Source organism: Zalophus californianus, chromosome 15 (assembly GCF_009762305.2).
Source record: "Zalophus californianus isolate mZalCal1 chromosome 15, mZalCal1.pri.v2, whole genome shotgun sequence".
NCBI lineage: Eukaryota > Metazoa > Chordata > Mammalia > Carnivora > Otariidae > Zalophus > Zalophus californianus.
Genome location: NC_045609.1, coordinates 76074580 through 76083569, shown reverse-complemented (window position 1 = coordinate 76083569; position 8990 = coordinate 76074580).

The window sequence follows — 8990 nt, the reverse complement described above, 5'->3', positions numbered from 1 at the left end:
AGAAAGGAGAACGATGGTGGAGGAGGAGCAGGATTTACCAAGCATTCAGGAAGCAGGCTCCCCCGCCCCCACTGACTTCCCATGGCCTTAAAGCTTCAACTGTACCATAGGCCCCTGAGCCCCCAGATCAAATGATTTCTTTCAGCATCACTTGCAAGGAGTTGATATCGGTGCACAGAACCCAACCCTCTTTCTTGTAGTGTTACCCCACAATGCGTCTGCTCTGCCTTTGTACCGAGGAGTCTAACTTGGCACGCCAGCAATCTCCCTCTGCCGATCTCCACTTCTGCACCCGGAGTTCTTCAGGAATATCAACACATGCCAGGACCCCCGGTGTAGACAGGGTGCCTCAGAGGGGCAGGGATGGACCACATCGAGGGGCAGTGGAATTGATGAGCTGAGCTTCCCAATATCCATGGTCACCAAGGGTATCCCTGAACGTGTCTCCCAGGTGTTGACATGGCAGTTCGTAAGTTCTAAGGAGTTGAACTAAAAGACAAGGTTTCTGCACCAGAAGTCCAAAGAGAGTCTGTAGACAAAGACCAGAACAGGTCAGAGCCCTGGGCAGGCAGATTTGTGAGGTCAAGGCCAGCAGGGCTCTGTGCCGAAGATGACAGGTGTAATAGGCATGAAACCTGCCACCCAGACCCCCCATCAAGGAAGGATTTGCTGCCCAGCTGTGGGGACTGGGGTCAGCAGAAAGCCTCCAAATGTGAGCTCCTTTGGGGCCTCTGAGCCATAGACCACCCCTGCCCAGGGTCACACCCTTCCTCAGGAAAGCCCACATCCGGGGACGGGGTCATCCGGGCAGGAGTCTAAAGGCTGGGCCATTTCACCTCAACAAGGGACAGTTCTGCCAGGCAGTAACAGCTCCAGAACTCCCAGGGTGGCAGTTCTGTGAGACCCGTGTGCCTTACCCCTCGGCCCGGTCCCAATTCCTCCCTTTCCTTTCACAGGGAGGGCTTGATCCCCAGCAAACATTTGGCAGCCCGAGCCCCATCACCCCTCACCTTCCAGAAAACTCCACTTCCACACTGGCAGGAAAGGAGATGAATGCCAAGAGGGAGAACAAGGAAGCTTTGTAGACAACAGGTGCTTCCAGTTTGGTGGCAGCAGAATAGAGGAACCCACAGGCCTCTGCTGGTGGGAGAGCAGGCAGCCTTCGGGAGGGTTTGGGAGACAGGACAAGGTGAGGGTAGCCAGATGGGCTGATTAGCCGTCAAACTAGACCAGTAGTGCTCCTAATGTGCTCCCTGGAGCAGCATGTCATGTCAGGGTACGGACAATCTGGAGCCCACAGGTGAGAGGGCAGCTGCTTCGTCTCACCTGTCTGGAAAGAGGGACCAGCAAAGAGATCGAAGTGCCAGAGGTTAAGTCCCGGCAATAGCCTGAGTACCCCCTCCCTGGTTAAGCCGAAGCATCTCATCCAGGCCCCGTAGCTATGTGTTTGCACGTAGCAGGTGATTAGTGAACTACGGAAGAACACATATGTGAACATATCAATGTTCAAGTGTGACTCCGGAGGGGCAGGGGAGGTTGGCACCATCCAGGCTCTTGGGGATGGTGGGTACCCGTGGCTGGGGAAGAACCGGGTTGGTTTTGCCGCGCCTGATCCCGTCTACAGCTCTGAATACCTTTCAGAGGCTCGCAGGCCCCTGCGACAGAAAGCGATGGCTGACAGGCATGTTTCCAGCCGATTTACATATATGTAAAGTTATCTGACTTGGTACTGATTTCTTTGCTTGTCAAGCCTTCCCCTGTTACAGTTGGCATGCCATGTACAATTTTACATTCTTTTTGTCAATCTGCTCTTACAATCTACTCCAACTGTCCCACAGATGAATTTCAGAAACAATGACCAATAGTACAGGAAGTGCCTTTGTTTGTGGAAGGATAAGGACCTCAAGCATCTTTCCCCCCCAGGGATGACCTTGTATCTGAACCTTGCTGGAAGGGAAAAAAAAATGCATGTGGGTTTTGAGGAATAAAAATGACTTCACCTTAAGGATAGAGTTCTGGAATGTGTATGTCTTCATACCCAAGGCAATCAGCTGATGATTAATTCCTAATGAAAGCTCAACTTAGAGCAATTTTACTAGATGTTTCCATTTCTAATTTGCCTTAACCATAAAGGGGAGAGTGAGCATTTTGGAGACCCAGAGAGAGCGAATTATGTGAAATATTGTTAGGTTCAGTTTATGTCCTAGATGAACTTTCTGGTAAAGATACATGAGCGAGTCCTTTAATTTGGATTTCTTATGTAAATATATATGTGATCTCTGGAGGGAAAATTCTTCCTAGAGTGTAAGGTATAGTCCATTATGCTATTTCTATGTTGCTTTCAAATTCGGAGAGGCTTTTGAGCTATGACCTCTGAGGATAGCCACAGACAAACAAAACCAAGACCAAAACATAAGGTTGTGTGTGTGTGTGTGTGTGTGTGTGTGTGTGTGTGTGTGTATCAATTTAGCAAATTGATTTTAAAAGAACCTCAGCTCACAGAAAATGATGTGACCAGAAGAATTTTACCTGCCTTTCCCATGCACTGGCCTGCTCCTTAGCTGGAATGTACTTGACATTGGGAAACCATCTTTAGTCTTATTTCTTTGAATACGGCCGAACACGATTCAGATCTCAACCCTGGGGGGCATGGGCCAGCCCAAGTGCTCCATTTGGTGCATTGGACATCTGGGTCTTCCCTTTGGCCCAGTCAGGAATTCAGCATCAGAACCAAATCTTACTTCTTTCCTTAGTGAATAATGGGATGCCTCACAAACTTAGTGCAGTTGTCTTCTTGATGATTAGAAACCAAGCCTGTAAGTGAGTGAGGAAATATGGCGATTACCACGTTCCCCTGGTCTCCACTGCCAATGTCAGCACATGGCAAAGCCTCCAATAGATGAATGATTCAGGGTTGATGAGATTCTTTGGTTTGTCATCTACTAGATGGTACAACTGTTCATGCCACTTTGGTTATTTCCCCAGTGGAACGCCCTGACTCCCATTCTTACTACTCTAAGAATATGTTCCTGAATATTCTTTCTTGATACCTGTCTTCCTGGTCAGAGACAGTAATTTCCTCTTACTCATAAATTATCAATAATCCCCAGTGAGATAGTCATAATGATGACGAAAGCAATAGCAACCCTTTATTGAGCATCTTCTATGTGCGAGGCACTGTGCAAAAGACTTCATAGATCTGCCATTTAATACTTTTTATAAGGGTACAGACATTACTCTTCCCACTGAAAATGAGGGAACTGGTGTCTAGAGAGATTATGCAATTGTTGGAGGTCACACAGCTATGACATGTAGGAGCCTCCAGGTCTGTGCAACCCCATAGCCCATGCTTGCATGTGCCATGCTGAACTCTGTCAGAGCATGGTAGGAGCTCTGTGGTACGAGGGTTGTTTGTGTCCTGAAGCATGTGTGTGGAAAAACTCTCCGGACCCAGAAGGGTTTATCATCAGCCTGATTAGATATTACTTGGGTGTTTAATATATGTTCATTATGTATTTATAAGATATTCATCAATTATTGTCCAATGCCAATTAGATACCTGTTGGCTATTTATTACTGATTAGTTATTTATTAAATATTTGGAAGTGATTGTGCCCGTTTAAAATTTCATCAAAAATGTAGAGAATTTCCACTTTCTCCACATCTTTGTCTACATCTGGATCTGGTATTGCCAGCTTTTTTAATTTTTATTTTATAAGATTTTATTTATTTATTTGACAGAGAGAGAGAGACAGCGAGAGAGGGAACACAAGCAGGGGGAGTGGGAGAGGGAGAAGCAGGCTTCCCGCTGAGCAGGGAGCCCAATGTGGGGCTCGATCCCAGGACCCTGGGATCGTGACCTGAACTGAAGGCAGTTGCTTAACCAAGTGAGCCACCCAGGTGCCCCACCAGCTTTTTTTAGATGGTTGATACGACGGAACCTGAATTCTATCTCACTGAGGTTTTGGTTTTCATTTCCTTCACTGCTAATAGGTTGTGCGTTATATTAGCCATTTGGGTTTTCTTTTCTGTGAATTGCCTGTTCATGTATTTTTCTTTTTCTTTTTTCTTTTTCCTGTTGGGTTATTTGCCTGTTAAAAAAATGGATTTATAAGAATTCTTTATATAGGCTGGATACTAAGATTTCACCTGTTATGTATGCTGCAAATATTTTCCTCTAATCTTCTCCATTAATTTCAAGGTGACTTTGACAAGAGTTTTATGCTATGTAATTGTGTACAACTGTCTTTGCTTTTTTTGGTGGGGGGCAGGTATTTTTGCATATTATTTATAGATAGTCTTCTATATTTTATTCTAAACTTTTAAGTTTTTGTTTTTACACTTGGGCATATAGTACCTCTGGTATATAATGTTACATTTTCTATAGTTCAAGGTACAGTCTAAATTTATTTTTATGCCAAAGAATAACCAGTTCTCCCAGTAGCATTTCCTATGAGTGCATCTTTTTACTCTAATTTATAATAGCCTTCTCTCCTATATCAAATTTCCATGCATATGTGGATTTGTTTCTGAACTTTGTCTTTTCCTGTGCCAATACTGATTTAGTTAATGTACCTTTATAATAAGCAAGTCATGCTTATTTATTCTTCAAATGGTATTTGTTTTTCTTAGTCATATGGATTTTAGCCTCAGCATGCCAATAATTTACTAAAAAATGAACTTGTCTGATGAATTAAATTCACTGATCTTTGCGATGTTCAAGGGTTTGCTCATAATAGTGTAGTGGGTTTCACCCACCAGGTGAATTCATTCATTGAAACAATTCATCTACAACTCGAACTAGCTTAAACCTGAATGTTGAGACACATTTTTAAACCCTCATTCTGTGTTTAATTAAATAAAAGTCAGGGTTTCAGTCAATTTGATTAGGAAACTGAACATGATGTCTACAGGTCAGAAGATAGAAGCTTTGGGGCACTGTAATTGTAGATAAGAATTACATGAAATCATATGAAAAACGAAGAAAGTCGTGCCTGCTTACAATGCAGCCTTCTAGATGCATTTCACAAAACCAGCCACCAGAGGGCAGAATGAGCATGAGAGTCCCACTGGCTTCCTGGGGCAGAGGAAAGTAAATCTTCATCAGTTCCCACTAGGACTTTGGCGTGTTCAGTGTGTTGAGCAGGTACAAACTTTTTTTTGGGAGAGAGATGTTTTTCAGCTGCTATTCAAAATGGCATTTCCTGATGGTCTTATCTAAGTTGAAGTATTTTTTTCCCCCAGCACAGTGAAAGAGAAACTTACTTCCTAATTCTTGAGATCAAAACTTTGACTTTTGTCACAAGGAAATGCTGTTTAATGAAGTTAGAAAGGAAAACCCCCCTCCAACCACTTATCAGAATCTCGAACACCCTAATGGAAAGTCAAGTGACCCACCAAATGAAATAGGGTAATGTTTCCAACGGGGCAATTTTCTAGCTGACCACACTATTCTGTTTCAGCTGATAAACTGTCCTATTTATTTAATTGAAAGGTGATGGGTGTATATTTCATGGCCTGGGCATTATTTGGTGGCAACCAGTCCACGTTTTTTGTATTGCCAACACAAATAGTATGCTTTTCTAGAGTACTGATTTTTTTTATAAATAGAAAGAATACAGAAGCCATGATGCTAATATAGTTTTTCCATTCGGGCTATGTCGAGGGAAAGAGACGCCAGGCCTTCTGTGGGGGTGTACCTTCAGTTCAGCAGGTCTTGCTGAATGCTTGTTAGTCATTCTTCATTGTTGGAGGCATCGTGGGGGCCACTGGCTTGCTTTTAATCAACTGAATCTCATTTTGGAAAGATGTCCTCAAATTGGGGAAGTCATTCATAGAGCTAAAGGAGACGATCATTTAAATGAAAAAAAGATGCTTAATATGAATCTTGGATTTGACTAAATATACAGTAGTTATGTTTATTATTATTATTATTATTATCTTATTTAGGTTAAAACTTCTTGGTAGAGGCTTTCTTTTGGTTCTCCATGAAATTCTTTCATATTTGTCCTCATGGCCAACACTAGCTGGAACCTCAGCTCGAAAGTCTCCTCCTCTGGGATGCTTCCTGAGACCTCATCAGGCAAAATCAGCTACTCTTTCCCTCAGTTTCCCTTCCTCTTACCCCTGGTACGGTTAATGCTGGTTTGCATCTTCATTGTCCCTGTTGGGCTACTGCTCATCTTTGGGTCCCAAGCACACGCACAGAGCTGTGCACACAGCACAAGGCAGCCAATGTTTGTTGAATTGAGGAGAAGGTCAGTACTTTCTCCCAGCCCTCATGCATAATCTTTGGAAGGCATCTCCGAGCTTTCACTTAACCATCCTGGTGAAACCCAACATGCCGTTTCGATGCTAGGAGCTTCGGCCACATGGCTCAGCCCCAGGCTGACAGTCTGGTTGTGCGTGTTCTCCAGGGCTCTGTGATATCTGAAAACTGATTTACACTAGCTTAAATCCAAGCCTTTTGACACTTCAAAAAGTTGAGTTTTTCTCATTCAACATAATAAATGGCTTTCCGGTGCCCAGGAGTATAAGGTTTATGTTCTGGAAGGGCAAGGAAGAGTAATGAAAAGAACATGGCTTTCTGGGTCAGCAAATAGGTACTCAAATACTGGCTGCATGAATGCAAAAATGAATGAATAAATGATTCATAAGGTTGAAAATATGAAATACACTAAAAATAATGCATGCATTAAGTACTTACTACTTGCCAAGAGCTCTGTCAAGCGCTTGCTTTAAATTTTTATCGCATTTCCTCTTCAAAATTCTTTAAGCTAAGTACTCCTGGGAGTTCTATTTTACAGCCAAGAAAACTAAAGCTCAGAGAGGTTAAGTAAGTCTCCCAATGCCACACAGTTACTAAGTTTCTGAGCCAAGATTTGAACCCGGGTGTTTTGACACTGGAGCCAGTGTTTTTAACCCCTGCACATAAAGCAGAGTTCCTGGTGCATGGAACACATTAGATAAATAATACAAGTGCTCCCCTTTTATTAGCATTAGACTCGCCTTTAAGAAACCCAGTGGGGAACAACGTCAACTGGGGGGCATCACTGGGGAATGGGACAGAAGCCAGAATTTGCCCTCCTAAATCTGGCCTGAGTGATAGAAGGCATCTTTGGCCTGAAGAAGTGTAATACAAAGAAAATCCTAATTGCTACAGCTAAGTAATTAGACGATCCAACCTATAAATCATAGTGCGGCAACCCCTTTAATTATGTGCACAATTAAATAGGTGACTAAGGCACATTCTTCCCTAGATGAGCATATTTAATATCCTGTAATGGCAACAAGTTTCAAGCTGATTTATCGTTATTTTGTTTGGTCAGATGATTTTTCTGCATTTTAATGTGTTTTGTAGTTACATATTTGCTGTGAACAAACAATGCTTTTCCCAGGTAGTGTGCTGTAAAGGACTGGCTTCACGATTTGTTTACTATTCTTTTAGGCCTCGCAGAAATCAAACAACATTATGTACTTATTTTTAAGTAGCTGCACTAAAATCTTAAACAGCCTCCTTAGAGCCTTTCTTTCTCTGCCAGAATGTACACACACACACACACACACACACACTAAAATACTTGAAAAATGATCAATTTCCTTTAGTCTCATCTTTGACACATGGATAGGAAGTTTTGATATGGAGTTCTAATAACTATATAGTCAGAAGCGTCTATTAACTCTGAATGGTATCTTCATTCAGAGGAGCTAAAGACAACACATTTTGGCATGCGTCCAGTATTACATTAGGCACACCTCTGAAATTTCGAATAATAGTAGTAATAATAATAATACAAAATTTTAAACATGTGCTTGAAAAGCTTATGTTTGGATTCAGCAGAGTGCTGGAAAGACTCCAGGCTTTGGAAGCCAAGACTTGGGTTCAAATCCCAGCTCTGCCTCTCATTAGCCTGCCGCAAGTTGGTTAACTTCATTGGAACTAAGTTCCAGTAACAAATGAAGAATCCCACTTGCTTTGCTGAGTGGCTGCGAGAAGGAGAAATGTTGCAGATGAGGCCCCAGCGCGGTGACTGGGGCACAGTAGGTACGGAGTTAAGTGCTAGCAGCTGTTGCAGTTGTAACCCAAATAAATTCAGGCCTTCTTGTGCACAGAATCCAAAAGAAGCTCCAATCAGACTCCAAACCCTTATCAATAATTTGTGTGTCCCTACAGGACCCTTTCTTGAGAGGGCAGCAGAGGAAAGATCGCACACACAGCACATAGCCAAACTTCTTAAATACCTTCTTTATTTCTCTCTCTCCCTGAAGTACCCCAATTCATTTTTCTCTCTTTCTCTCCAAAAATCCCAGCCCATCCCAGTCCCTCGCTGCCCCCATGCTCCCTAGGGCTCCCTCTTCCAGCCTCCCGGGGGCTTTCTTTTCTCCAGGAGAAGCTCTGAGCCCTCCCTGATGCAGGAGGGCTCCCGGGGTCTCGGCTTCTTCTGATCTGCGTTTCCCCCCACTGCCTCAGATCAGCAAAGCCAGCCCCAGGAGCCAAGTGCCGAGGACACTCTCCTCGTTAGAAGAGCAGAGAAGTTAACAGTGCTCATGCTTTCCTATTTATTTTTGTCTGTGAAGCACTATCAAGCTTTAGGCTTGATAGACATCATTTATAAGCAGGAGGTTAGGGTATTAGAGTTTATGGTTTCTTTTCTGGAGACTGAAGAGGAAATATAGGAAAACAGTGGGCTAGGGGCTAGAAGGTGACAGAAGGAGCCGACGGGGAGCACTGGGGGTTGGGGGTGGCCAAGGACAGAAGAAGAGGGAGAACAGTTCCAGGGAGTTGCACCTCCAGCATTCTGCAGAAATAGCTGACACGTATGGAGCCTTCATCACCGTTCCAGGCCCCATGATGCATATCGATTTATTTAATTCTTACAACAACCACGGACATAGGAACTTCAGCATCCCCATAATACAGATGAGTCTACTGAGGCACAGCAGATCTAAATGACTTGTCTGAGGTCACAAAGCCAGAACTCAGAAGCAGG